Genomic DNA, 12,489 nt, shown 5'->3' with positions numbered 1-12,489 from the left:
TATGAACCACGAGTTGCAGACACTACTTGGAGAGATTCTCATCGCACACCTGGTGAAAGTTGGAAGACTACGGTGGACAGGCCACGTCGCAAGGATGCCGGACGACTGCTCTCTTCAAGAACTCCACCGGCACCACGAATAGAGGGGCCAAAAGTGCTAGATGGCTCGAGCAGGTTGAAGTGTCGAAACGCGTCACGAATTGGTGATAAGTAGCCCCGAACCGAGTACAGTGCACCCCGGCACTATAGTAAGTAAGTACCCTATATATTTCATAACTGATTCAAATAACTTCATTCAATGCATTTACTTACTTACTTACTTTAGTGGCAACGGTCCGTTACCGATCCTGCGCCGAACGAATTATAGTCCTCCAGTACCGTCGGTCCTGGGCTGCCGTTCTCCAATCCCCACGAACACCAGCTGAACGTGCATCGTCTTCGACAGCACACACCCACCGGGTGCGGGGTCTGCCACGGAGTCTACGGCCTCTTCCTGGTTCTCTGCTGAAAATAGTTTTGGCTACTCTTTCATCGGGCATTCTGGCCACGTGTCCAGCCCACCGCAGCCTGCCACATTGCACTACCGTCACTATATCAGCATATTTGTATACTTGGTACAGCTCGTGATTCATGCGTCTGCGCCACACTCCATTTTCCATTTTGCCACCAAGTATAGATCGCAGAATTTTACGCTCAAAAACCCCAAGCACTCGCCGATCAGCTTCCTTTAGCGTCCATGATTCGTGTCCGTAAAGGGCCACCGGGAGGATTAGTGTTCTGTAGAGCGCCAGTTTTGTGCGAATTTGCAATCAGGTATCAGGTATCAGCATCTTTGGCTCGAGCAGCACGTTCCTCACAATCATGTGGAAGATTTGTGCCTTGCCCATCTTGCCCGTGTCATCATTTACCTGATGAGGACGGGAAGGAAAACAGGAGGAATAGGAAGGGGTGGATGAGGAATTTGGACAAACACAAACATATATATACCGAGAGATTTTTGTACCCCCGAAGGGATACTGCAATCCTTGGTAGTTAACTTATCAAAAGTACACCCCCTGGGGGGTATACTCATGATAAATAAGAGCTTATAGCTCAATACCGCTTTCGGTAAGGAACATCAAAATGTCTCGTAATTTTAGTTTCCTAAAATCCGATTCATTTAAGACGTAGGATCCAAAGATCCTATGACGCAATTGTGCTACTGCAGGACAGTTGCAAATTACGTGATATGGTGTACCGTAGTCGGATTCACATAAATTACAATGAAACGATTCAGCTCGCTGAATCGTAGCCATATGATAATTTAGCCTGCAGTGACCAGTCAGTGATCTGACAAGAATACTGCAATTTACCTTTGAGTGTTGCAAAAGAAATTTCGCAACCTTCTCACAAGGCTTAACAATGAAACTTTTCGTTTGACGACAAGTTTCAAGATTTTCCCAATAACGTACATGTTCAGATGAAAACCAAGATCGAATCTTTTGTTTTATCCAACATGCCGCAATTGGTAAAGCAGGTTCCGGTCCGAAAACCGACTTTTCTGCTCCAGATCTTGCTAGTTCATCAGCCCATTCATTTCCGGTTATACCAGAATGGCCAGGAACCCAAACCAGATGAACGGCATTTAGAATGCTTAGTTCTTCTAATTGGGTGTGGCAGGCGATGACTGTTTTAGATTTAGAATTAGCCGCACAAAGGGCTTTTATAGCGGCTTGACTGTCAGAACAGAAGTAGATAATCTTGCCTATCAGTTCTTTCTGAAGTGCAAACTGAGCTCCGCACATAATTGCAAAGATTTCAGCTTGAAAAACGGTGCAGTAACTACCCAACGAATAGGATTCCTCCAATTCTAGCTCACGGCAGTAAACACCAGCACCCGCGCGACCTTCGTACAAGGAACCATCGGTATAACAGACCACATAGTCGGAAATTTTCCTTTCCATGTAGCCTGACATCCAATCCTCTCTAGGAGGAAAGTCACTTGAGAAAGTCCTATACGGGAAAGTACGCATGAGCGTTACATCGCTAGGAGCAAGGGCAAACTTGTCCTCAGCAACAATTTGCGACCACAATCGAGTATGACCAGTGGAACCGTCCACAGACTGCCAAAGGCCAATCGCGTGTAGTCGATAAGCACATATTAGTGCCTCTTGCTTCAGGTGGAAGTGTAGAGGTTTAATATTGAAAATAGCTTCTAGGGCGGCAGTAGGAGTTGTAGTAAATGCACCAGACATTGCCATTAAACACATCCTTTGAAGATGGTTTAGCTTTGTCTGGACAGTCACAACTTCCCCTCTCTGCCACCATACAAGACAACCATACGCCAGTATTGGTCTGACAACGACCGTGTATAACCAGTGTATGTATTTGGGTTTAAGCCCCCAAGAGTTGCCAATTGCTCGTCTACATTGCCCAAAGGCCATGCACGCTTTTTTAATTCGGAAGTCAATATTTGTGGACCAGTCAAGCTTGGAGTTGAGAATCAACCCCACGTACTTCACTTCGTTCACAACATCAACATCCGAATCGTAAAAGCGCAGAGCGCGAGCTCCATTGGTATTTCTACGTCTTGAAAATAAGACGATAGATGTTTTGCTCGGATTTACCGAAAGTGCAGTTTCTCGGCACCACGTTTCCACGACGCGTAGTGCCTGCTGCATTAAGTCAAATAATGTGCTTATGCACTTTCCAACTACTAGGATGAGATAGTCATCCGCAAAACCATATGACGGATAGCCTAGACCATTGAGTTTCCTCAATAGGCCGTCCGCCACAATGTTCCATAAAAGAGGCGAGAGAACGCCACCTTGTGGACATCCACAAACACTTTGCTTCCAAATGCTTGCTTGCCGTAAGGACGAAAAAAGCAATCGGTTACTAAGCATTTGTTCTATCCACTTTATGATTATTGAAGGCACATTATGATAACGAGCAGCCTCCAAAATGGAAGCGAAAGATACGTTATCAAACGCGCCTTCAATATCCAAAAAAGTTCCTAAGCAAGATTCCTTTTGTGAAAAAGCAACCTCAATTTTATCCACCACATCATGTAATAAAGTGGTTGTAGATTTGCCACTTTGATAAGCATGTTGTGCTGAATGAAGAGGAACTTCTACTAAGCTTGTTTCGCGGATGTGGTGATCAACAATCCGCTCAAGTGATTTAAGCAAGAATGACGTTAGACTGATTGGTCTAAAACTTTTTGCTTGCTCGTATGTCGCGCGTCCACCTTTAGGAATGAACTTAATGGTTATTTCACGCCACTGAGTTGGGATGTACCCAATAGCAATACTACACACAAACATCCTTCTCAGAATGTGTTTGAAGTACTTGAATCCTTTCTGCAGTAGAATAGGGTATATTCCATCTGTTCCAGGAGATTTGTATGGAGAGAAGCTGTTCACGGCCGCACTCAATCGCAGTTGTGACAAGTCTCCGAGCAAAAGCCCATGAGTCTAAGCCACCTAAAACGATTTCTGGATCGTTTCGAACTTCAGGTTCCACACAGCCCGGAAAGTGACTATAAAAGAGACATTCCAGGATTTCATTGTCATTCGAACAGTATTCACCGTTTGAACTTCGAATGTTATTAACCTGATAATCTTTCGATTTTGACAGTATTTTATTAAGTCGACTTGCCTCGCCGAAACTGGAAACGTTGCTACAGAACCTGTGCCAGCTCGTGCGTGCTGAAGATCGTAGAGCCTTTGCATAGGCTTTCCGGGCCTGCTTGAAAGGCTCCACGCCATCCCTCCGACGTCTATTCCAGGCTCTCCTGCATCGTTTCTTTAGTTCCGCGAGATGAGAGTTCCACCACGGTGTTCCTCTAGTCGTTTTAATAGTTTTTAGCGGGCAAGCTACTTCAAAAGATTCCGCAATAAAAGATGTTGTGACATCTACAGCCACATCCAAGTCGATCGATGACTCAATCGTCGGTTCGAATCCTTGAAATTTCGTCGCCAGTTCCTCCTCAAAGAGTTCCCAGTCAGAAAATCTCGGATTGCGAAAGGTTGCAGCGTTCAAGGAGACACCCAAATGATCAAAATATATAAAGCAATGATCAGATATTGGTGTCTCATTTGAAACATGCCATTGTGCCAACTCATGGCTGATCCTGTTAGAGCAGAGTGTTATATCTAACACTTCCTCTCTACCAGCTCGTATGAAAGTTGGACAATTGCCAATGTTGAGTATTCCAAGGTTGGTACTACTCAAATATTCCATCAAATCAGAGCCTCTCGGATTGATATCCGAGCTGCCCCAAATGATGTGATGGGCATTGGCATCACTGCCTACAATGAGCGGAAGCCCATTAGATTGGCAGTATCTCACCACATTTCTGAAATCGTCGCTGGGAGACGGTTCATCGTGTGGTAAGTATGCAGAACAGTAGACATAGCGCCTATGGACATCATCCACGACGAGTTCTACTGTGACTGCACAAATATCTCGAGTAGTCAACTCAGAGATAAGGCATGCACTTATTGACCTATGCAACAATATGCATGCCCTGGGCATCAAACGAGGATTTGTCATACCAGTTTTGCTGAAAACAGCAAAGTTCTGGTTTCCAATATCCGTCGAATGAAAGTACCCCTTGCGAAAATATGGCTCCTGAACCAATGCGATGGTGACAGAGCCATTAAAAAGTTTTTCGCATAAATACAAATTTGCTGCCCGTTTGTGTTGAAGATTTATTTGTGCGACTCTAACTATTTGACTAGCGCAGTATATGCACAAACAATCTCCAACACAGATCAGACAGCAAATTGTAAGCGAAGCCAATTAAGTTGGCCAGAACGCACTTGGCGTAAAACCCATAAGGGAAATTGGGCAGGACTACTATGCTGTTCCCACGAAACGCAAGGGACAACAAAGATCGACCGTACCAGAGCCCCGCATGGCACAGTAGGGGCAAGATGCCCAAAGCACTCCGTTCGCGACTGGCATGTTTTCACCCCTCCAGCCATTCAGTCATCGGCACGGAGATAGACCTTGACTTAGGGGCACCTGATTTGCCGACTCCCGGCAGGATCAGGTCCCGTGGCTCAATTTTTGCCCAAACGTACAATTCGGCACCAACCGCCAAAGGGCCTAACTGCAGATTGTGTAAAACAGACCGATTTAGAGTCTCTCTCTCTGTGCTAAGCCAGCTGAGAAAATAACTCTCTCCCGGTGTGCCCAGACCCCGCAGCCGCGCCCTCCGAAAAACCTGCGCCGAACTGCATGATTAGGTAGCCGGAAACCACACGGCGAGTGTTCCACCTTCTCTGTCTGCATACGACAACCAAGGTTGCGTACCACCAGGTGCGCAACTTTGGCTACCGTACCCCAGCCGGCACCTCGTGGAGGTAGAGATAGGAGTTAGAAAACAGAGGTGATATATTTGCACATGTTCACTCATTTGCCAGCCAAAAACTGCGCCGAACGAATTATAGTCCTCCAGTACCGTCGGTCCTGGGCTGCCGTTCTCCAATCCCCACGAACACCAGCTGAACGTGCATCGTCTTCGACAGCACACACCCACCGGGTGCGGGGTCTGCCACGGAGTCTACGGCCTCTTCCTGGTTCTCTGCTGAAAATAGTTTTGGCTACTCTTTCATCGGGCATTCTGGCCACGTGTCCAGCCCACCGCAGCCTGCCACATTGCACTACCGTCACTATATCAGCATATTTGTATACTTGGTACAGCTCGTGATTCATGCGTCTGCGCCACACTCCATTTTCCATTTTGCCACCAAGTATAGATCGCAGAATTTTACGCTCAAAAACCCCAAGCACTCGCCGATCAGCTTCCTTTAGCGTCCATGATTCGTGTCCGTAAAGGGCCACCGGGAGGATTAGTGTTCTGTAGAGCGCCAGTTTTGTGCGAATTTGCAAACTACGGGACTTCAGCTGGCTACGTAATCCGTAGAAAGCCCGATTCGCGGCTGCAACTCGTCGTTTCACTTCGCGGCTTACATCGTTGTCACATGTCACGAGTGTACCAAGGTATATAAATTCCTCCACTACTTCATATCGTTCCCCATCTAACTTCACCTCGGCACCAACACCACTTGAGCTCCCACGTTCCCTACCAGCAACCATGTACTTCGTTTTGGCGGTATTAATGGTAAGTCCCAATCTCGCAGCTTCCCTTTTAAAGGGCCTAAAGGCCTCTTCTACTGCTCTACGGTTGATTCCGATGATATCGACGTCATCCGCAAAACCAAGAAGCATGTGAGATTTCGTGCATTCAATGCATTTATTAGCTATAAACAGTCTTTAAAGATATTGTGTATTTTAATATACTGAATAATTTTGTAGAATAAAAATCGTATGCAAAGTAATTGAGTAGAATTAATTTTTAAATGCTCATTTTAAACAAATCATTATATTTCGCAACCAGCAAAAGCCAGATAGTTATTATATTTAGCAAAGTTGCTCATTTTAGTGTTTTATAGAGCTTTTCTGAAGAAAAGAATTATTTTGGATGCATTAAAAAAACTAAAGTTTGTATCACATTAATTGGAGGATTCACGGTCACCTAAATAGTAAACCTGAGAGAGAGAAGCCGACTCAGTGACAGACAGATTGTTTTCGTTTTCTTCTTCTTGTTTTTCATGCAGAAAATTCAAATACAGTGGGATTTCGGATTTCGAAACAGCAAAACTTTGTTCTGCAAAATTGAAGATGGTAACTAGTTCTACAAATGTTCCATATACGACTTTGTCGAATTTTGCTCGACTGAGACGGTACTGTCAAATGAATCAAAATTGAGTCAAAGTGAAAGAACAAGCCCTGAAATTCAAGCCCACGGCTTTGCTTTTAGGTATATGAAAAAAAAAATTGCAGTTCTAGAATGTTTCGCAGGGTGTCAAAAACTTGCTTGTGTCGGCCTAATAGCTCTCGTTCGGTTTTTTGAGTATAAAATGGTTGTTATCGTAAAACAATCATTGGTTAATTATATTTAGCCTATGTTGGACTCATTTTTATCAAATTTTTCCGTATCAAAAAAGGGTTTCGATTTGGGCAACATAGGCGACATGCATTTGTTGCCAAATTTGAAATCCTACTGTATTTAAAACAAGTGAGCATGCTTGGGTGATAATTCGTGCGGCCCGCAGTGTTGACACAGGGGTCACTCAGTTCAGTCGTAGTACCTCGTGCATATTGTAGATCTGATTGCTCTGCGGTTTAAATCTTGTGGTGATTGCTAAAAATCGGCTTTTGCTGCCGCCTATTTTACATTTTGGTATGCGAAAGAATGGCCAGAGGTCATTGCGGCCCGCGGACTGATGGGGCGACCTGATCTGGTCCGCACCAGGCTTATGCCTGGGCACCACTGAGTTAGAGGGTTAAACCGTGCTGTATAACTATAACTAAGTAAATGAAAATAAGATAAAGCATCACCCCTCTAAGCGGAAAATGTTGTTTAATTTTTCGTTATTAACAGTAGCAACTAGTAATCACATCACTATTCCGGAAATATTTCTGCGAACTATCGTGAGTGAGTGACAAGACCTGCGTGCTTAAAAACTAAGCAAATTAATAAAAATTATCAAAGTACCGTGCTCATTACTCATTACTCATTACTCATTAATACTGTCACAGCCACAATAAAGGATTCCTGGAAATAATTTAAATTATTTCTTAACATAGAAATATTTCAAACTATTTTCTTGTCAGTATTGACATTTGTAAAATATCCCAGATATATCACAAAAATCAAATCGGCCAGGCCAACTGTGAGGTATTGCCGCAAAGACGATTCTGTGAAATGAATCTTGTGTGAATAATTTATTCATACATAAATACATTTCTGAATTAACAGGGGAGGAACAAACGGGGACGTCTCGTACCAACCGTTTCTGTTCAATTGTTATTATTTAGTTTTAATGCTCGTTGGGAGTATTTAACTAGTAAAGATTAAATAATACTCCGGACCCTCGGGGATGAACCTATGGCATTTCGACCATAAGCCAGGCTGCAATAGGCCAACGTTATAGCGCCTTATTTCGCTCTCTGAAAATAAATAGGACACTCCAGCTACCGTAGTGTTAGAATAGAACAAGATATAAAAATAGCAAAATAATTGTTCGATAAACCAGCGTAAACGAAAAAATGATGAGAGCGCATTCATACTAAAGCTTAATTAATAAATTATGCATATAACTGATTATTAATATGCCGACATAATAATTTAATAATTGTTCAAAATTGATACAAAACCAAATTAGCGAAAGAAAACAATAAGATAAATTAATTTAACACCAATTTTCAATAAGTCAGATTAAAGAATTGTAAAATCCACTATGCTACGTTTAGCATAGAGAAAATCATAGCTAAGATAAATAGTTAAAATACGAAAAGATCTCACCGGCATGCATTTGCAAAATGTTCTCTTGCCCGTTCCATCAGCACAGTGAGGTTTGCGAATTTGCTGCCATCCTCCTGTCAGGTTGGAAGGAACATGAGTTATATAGCAGGGAAGAATCTTCGAGTCCGTGGTTGTCGGCGTTCGTCGCCGCCAGGAGCTCCGGGTTCGGCAGAGTTTGATTTTCCTTAAGTCGTAATTTTCGCTTTAATCCGTCAATTAGTACTAACAATCCGGTTAATTGAACAATTTTTTTTCGGAAAACCGCACGAAAAAATTGCAAGCGAAAACTTATCACACGGGCTGCTTTCGGAACGTGACGATTTCCGCAACATTGTAAACTCTTTAGCAACTGCTTCAAGATCCAAACAAAGTTCCGCGTCCGAACCTCGCGTCCAAAAGGCAAGCCGATCACTTACTCACTCAAAACTTATCCATTTAACACTAATCACATTGCGGTGCATGGTTAAATAAGTAAATTATTTAAAAAAATCCGGAGTGAAAAATTCTTGACGCGAAAAATTATATTTCGACCATTCGCGGTCACAGTTTGCTGCGATTCTTCATAAAAATTATCAAAGTACCGTGCTGAGTGAAACTTCGACCACTTAAGCTGTAATGCAATCTGGTTCCAAGTAAAATGCTGGAAGATGTTTTAATTTAAACTTAGCAGTTTAGCTTAAAGCAGTTGAGCAGTTTAGCATAACATTTTATTAATTTTCGCAAAAAAATGTTAGAAAAGATGACAAATACTTGCTCTATATTAATTAATAAGTTACGATTCGGTTCTGACTTTTGACTCAAACTTCGGACGCTTTGATGATCTTTATTGATGAAGTTTAACTTTTTTCTCATAACTTAACTTATTTAAGTAAGCTTACATATTAAGTAAGTTTTGGTTTTTTTCTCCCAAAAAAAAAAATCAATTCTTTAATCACATTAATTTAAAACAATTCTTAAGGTGAAATAAACTGTAGAGGAGACGTGCCGGCTTGAATATCACTTGGAAAAAGTACATTGAAAACGTCTCCTAATGTTCCCCATCGACCAGTACGGAAGATTAAAACAAAAAATAATCTGCTTCTCATCCTGGCATTTAAACCGGTTCGTTTTCCGTTCGATCAGACAAAAAGCAAACTGTTTTATTCATACCGCCTAATACTGCATAGAACCAGAATCTAAGGAAACGGCTAACAATTTGCTGACAGGATAATGCAAATATCTACAAAGAATTGAACGAAAAATGGCAAGCCGGCTCTAGCTCAGCCGATTTTCTTTGCGTTTTATGTCCCGCCAATCTTGGCTTATTTACTCGAAGCCATCCGTCGTCGACTGATTCCTTTGCGAAAAAGATTTACGACCTTCGCACCCTAATGCCCAATGCTCGGTACCATTACCAGATATGTACACATAATTCTCGTCAACTTACCTGCAATGGATTCAACTTCATTCATATTTATTACCCTCTATGTGGGTATTTTTATCATCCCTTTTTGATCAGTCGAGTGTGCTACCAGCTGATTTGAACCCTCATGTACATAAAACATCGTTATGCTACTTATTGTGCATTGAGCCACCCGGCCAGGCACAGGGATAGGATCGAAGTGCGAAGAAAATGCGCGGTGTGCCTGCTTCACACTGGTGTGCCCGTGTCGTTATGTTCCCTCCAATTTCTGTCTATTGACTGCATTCTCGATAATAGTTGTTATTGGACTGGAGCAGATGCGGTCGAAACCAGCCAAGACTCAGGGACATTTTATTTCCTTCATTACATATAATACGACCAGAGAGTTCAGTCGTTGCACAATTGCGACGCGACGATTTCAAGTCCTATCCATTCACCTTTCCGACAAAAAAACTGTTTTTATTAACAAATACATACGAGCCATAAGACGTTTATTTTGAAATATTTCAGGTGTGTAATCGAATTTTTAGGCTCTTCATCATTGTTCGACAGCAATGGTAAAATTTGAAAATAAAACTAAACTTTGTGATCAGATATTCCATGCAAAAAGACATGTAAAAATTTAAAAGTGATTCGATTGTGTTAAAATTTGTAGAAAACATTAGGCCGCATTTTTTAACACTTAGGATGTCCCTTTCTAAGTTACCGTGGTCGCAAAAACTGTCGTTTTTGCCAATTTTTCTTTCTTTAAAATTTTATTGTACCATTGTAATGATTTTGATAGGTATTTTAATCATGCTTTTACAAAAATACTAGATTTCTAAGGTTTTCTAATATCACAGTAACATTGAAAATATTTTTAATGATGTGCAGACCAAAGAGACCTCTATTTTTATATTTTTTTCTAAAAAGCTGAGAGCTTTTTGCATAACAATGAAATGTATAATTTTGAAATGTCAGATATAATTTTTTAAAGAAATAAAGTTGCGAAAATGCAATGGAGACGTATGGTGTTTTATGTTTGCTTAATCAAAACGGATATTTTAAAACGGAAAGATGAACCAGAAATATGCGAAAAGGACACGCTAGTGCCAAATAAAAATAATACGAATCCAAAATTATCTGAAATAGAATAAAAACTAAGTTTGAATAAAACCAGCGCAAGCTTTGATGCCTTCTTCTTATGGAATTACTATGTGAAAGGATTTATTCATCGTTCAATTATTATAAGTAGAGCTGTTTGAACTGAAATGATTTTATTCTCCAATACGCATGTCATCAAATCTACAAAGTATATACCTAATGACGGCAATCTGGGATTCCACTTTTTTACAAATCGTACCAAAACATTTTACTTTATCTTCTTTTTAACAAAAACATTGAGTTTTGCATTCATTAGTGTGTAAATATGAGATTTGAATACAAATTGACAAACAAATTCTCAACAAATTTGAGAATTTGTATTACGAACGACGACGCAAATTCATCCATTTTTCATAGTCTATCAAGTTTTATAATGGTTTTCTTGAAGTGAATTTGTCTTATTTTATTAACTGTTTTAAACATGCGTGAATACGCGTAAAGTTGTGACGCGACGATCACGTGGGCACGCAAAATCTGGCGGAAGATAAAAGTGTGGTCTGTACTAGCGTGAGCTTGGAGAGAGGTCCGCCTGATAATTCTCTTCGAGTTCTTGTGTTATCGCTGACAGCCGGCGTAACATGATCTGGATGAATACTTTGTAAGTGACGTTTACCGTGATAGTTGCAGCATTCGATCCTATCACTATTTTTATAGATAGGACAAACAACTCATTACATTTGTTCCTCCGGTAGGTTCTCCTCCTGCCTATTTTGTATGCCAGAAGGGCATTGGGTTAAAAGGCCACTGCGACAGTCTTAATGATCGTCTTTTGTGGCATCTCCTCCTGCCTAATTGTCAAAATCGTCCATCTTGGAAACACTCCCATAATCATCTAAATAAATATCTGAACATAGAAAAGGCTTCCATACCATAATTTGTCTAAAACATTAAACTATTGACAATTATTTATTTTTTTGATAATTAAATTTTTCGATAAGCTAGCAAAAATAACCGGTGCGTTAAAATTTTCTTACTTTTATGTTATAAAATATCGAAAAACTGAGCGTGGTATTTTGGAAAAGCTATATTTGTGAATACTTTCTTCTCTAATTGTTCTTAGTCAATTTATAAGAAATAAATTCTGTAACAAGTTTATCATGTCTTGCAAGTGTCCTTCAAGAGGGGAACCATAAATCCATGATCCATCAACACTTGTAATGGTTTTATAATAGTTTAAAGCCACTCTTGGAAACCTCTATGAATAGGTTAGTAGTACAGTAAAGGTTTTAAGAGGACCTTTGGAAATATTGTTGAGAATCTTGTTTTACAAAAGTCTTATTACCGTATTAGCGCATTTTTGTAAAAGTTATATAGTCGGTATTAAGAAGCAAATGCTGAAAACTTCTTCAAGTGCACCTTAAAATTGAATTTCTTACCTGGATTCATTCAAAGTCCCTTCAACCCCCTAATGTGCCCATCTTTATTATCTGAACTCCGGTAATTTGAAGGAGTTCACATGAAACAGATATCAAACGTCATACATCAGGGTCATAATGGATTCAAAAATTCACAAAATGATGAAAATGTAAGTTGCACGGAATATTTTTTTGTCGTTGTCCTAGCGAATTCCAGTCGAGTGTGTCTGT

The sequence above is a fragment of the Sabethes cyaneus genome, chromosome 2, assembly GCF_943734655.1.
Source record: "Sabethes cyaneus chromosome 2, idSabCyanKW18_F2, whole genome shotgun sequence".
NCBI classification, from domain to species: domain Eukaryota; kingdom Metazoa; phylum Arthropoda; class Insecta; order Diptera; family Culicidae; genus Sabethes; species Sabethes cyaneus.
This window is presented reverse-complemented; position numbering follows the sequence as displayed.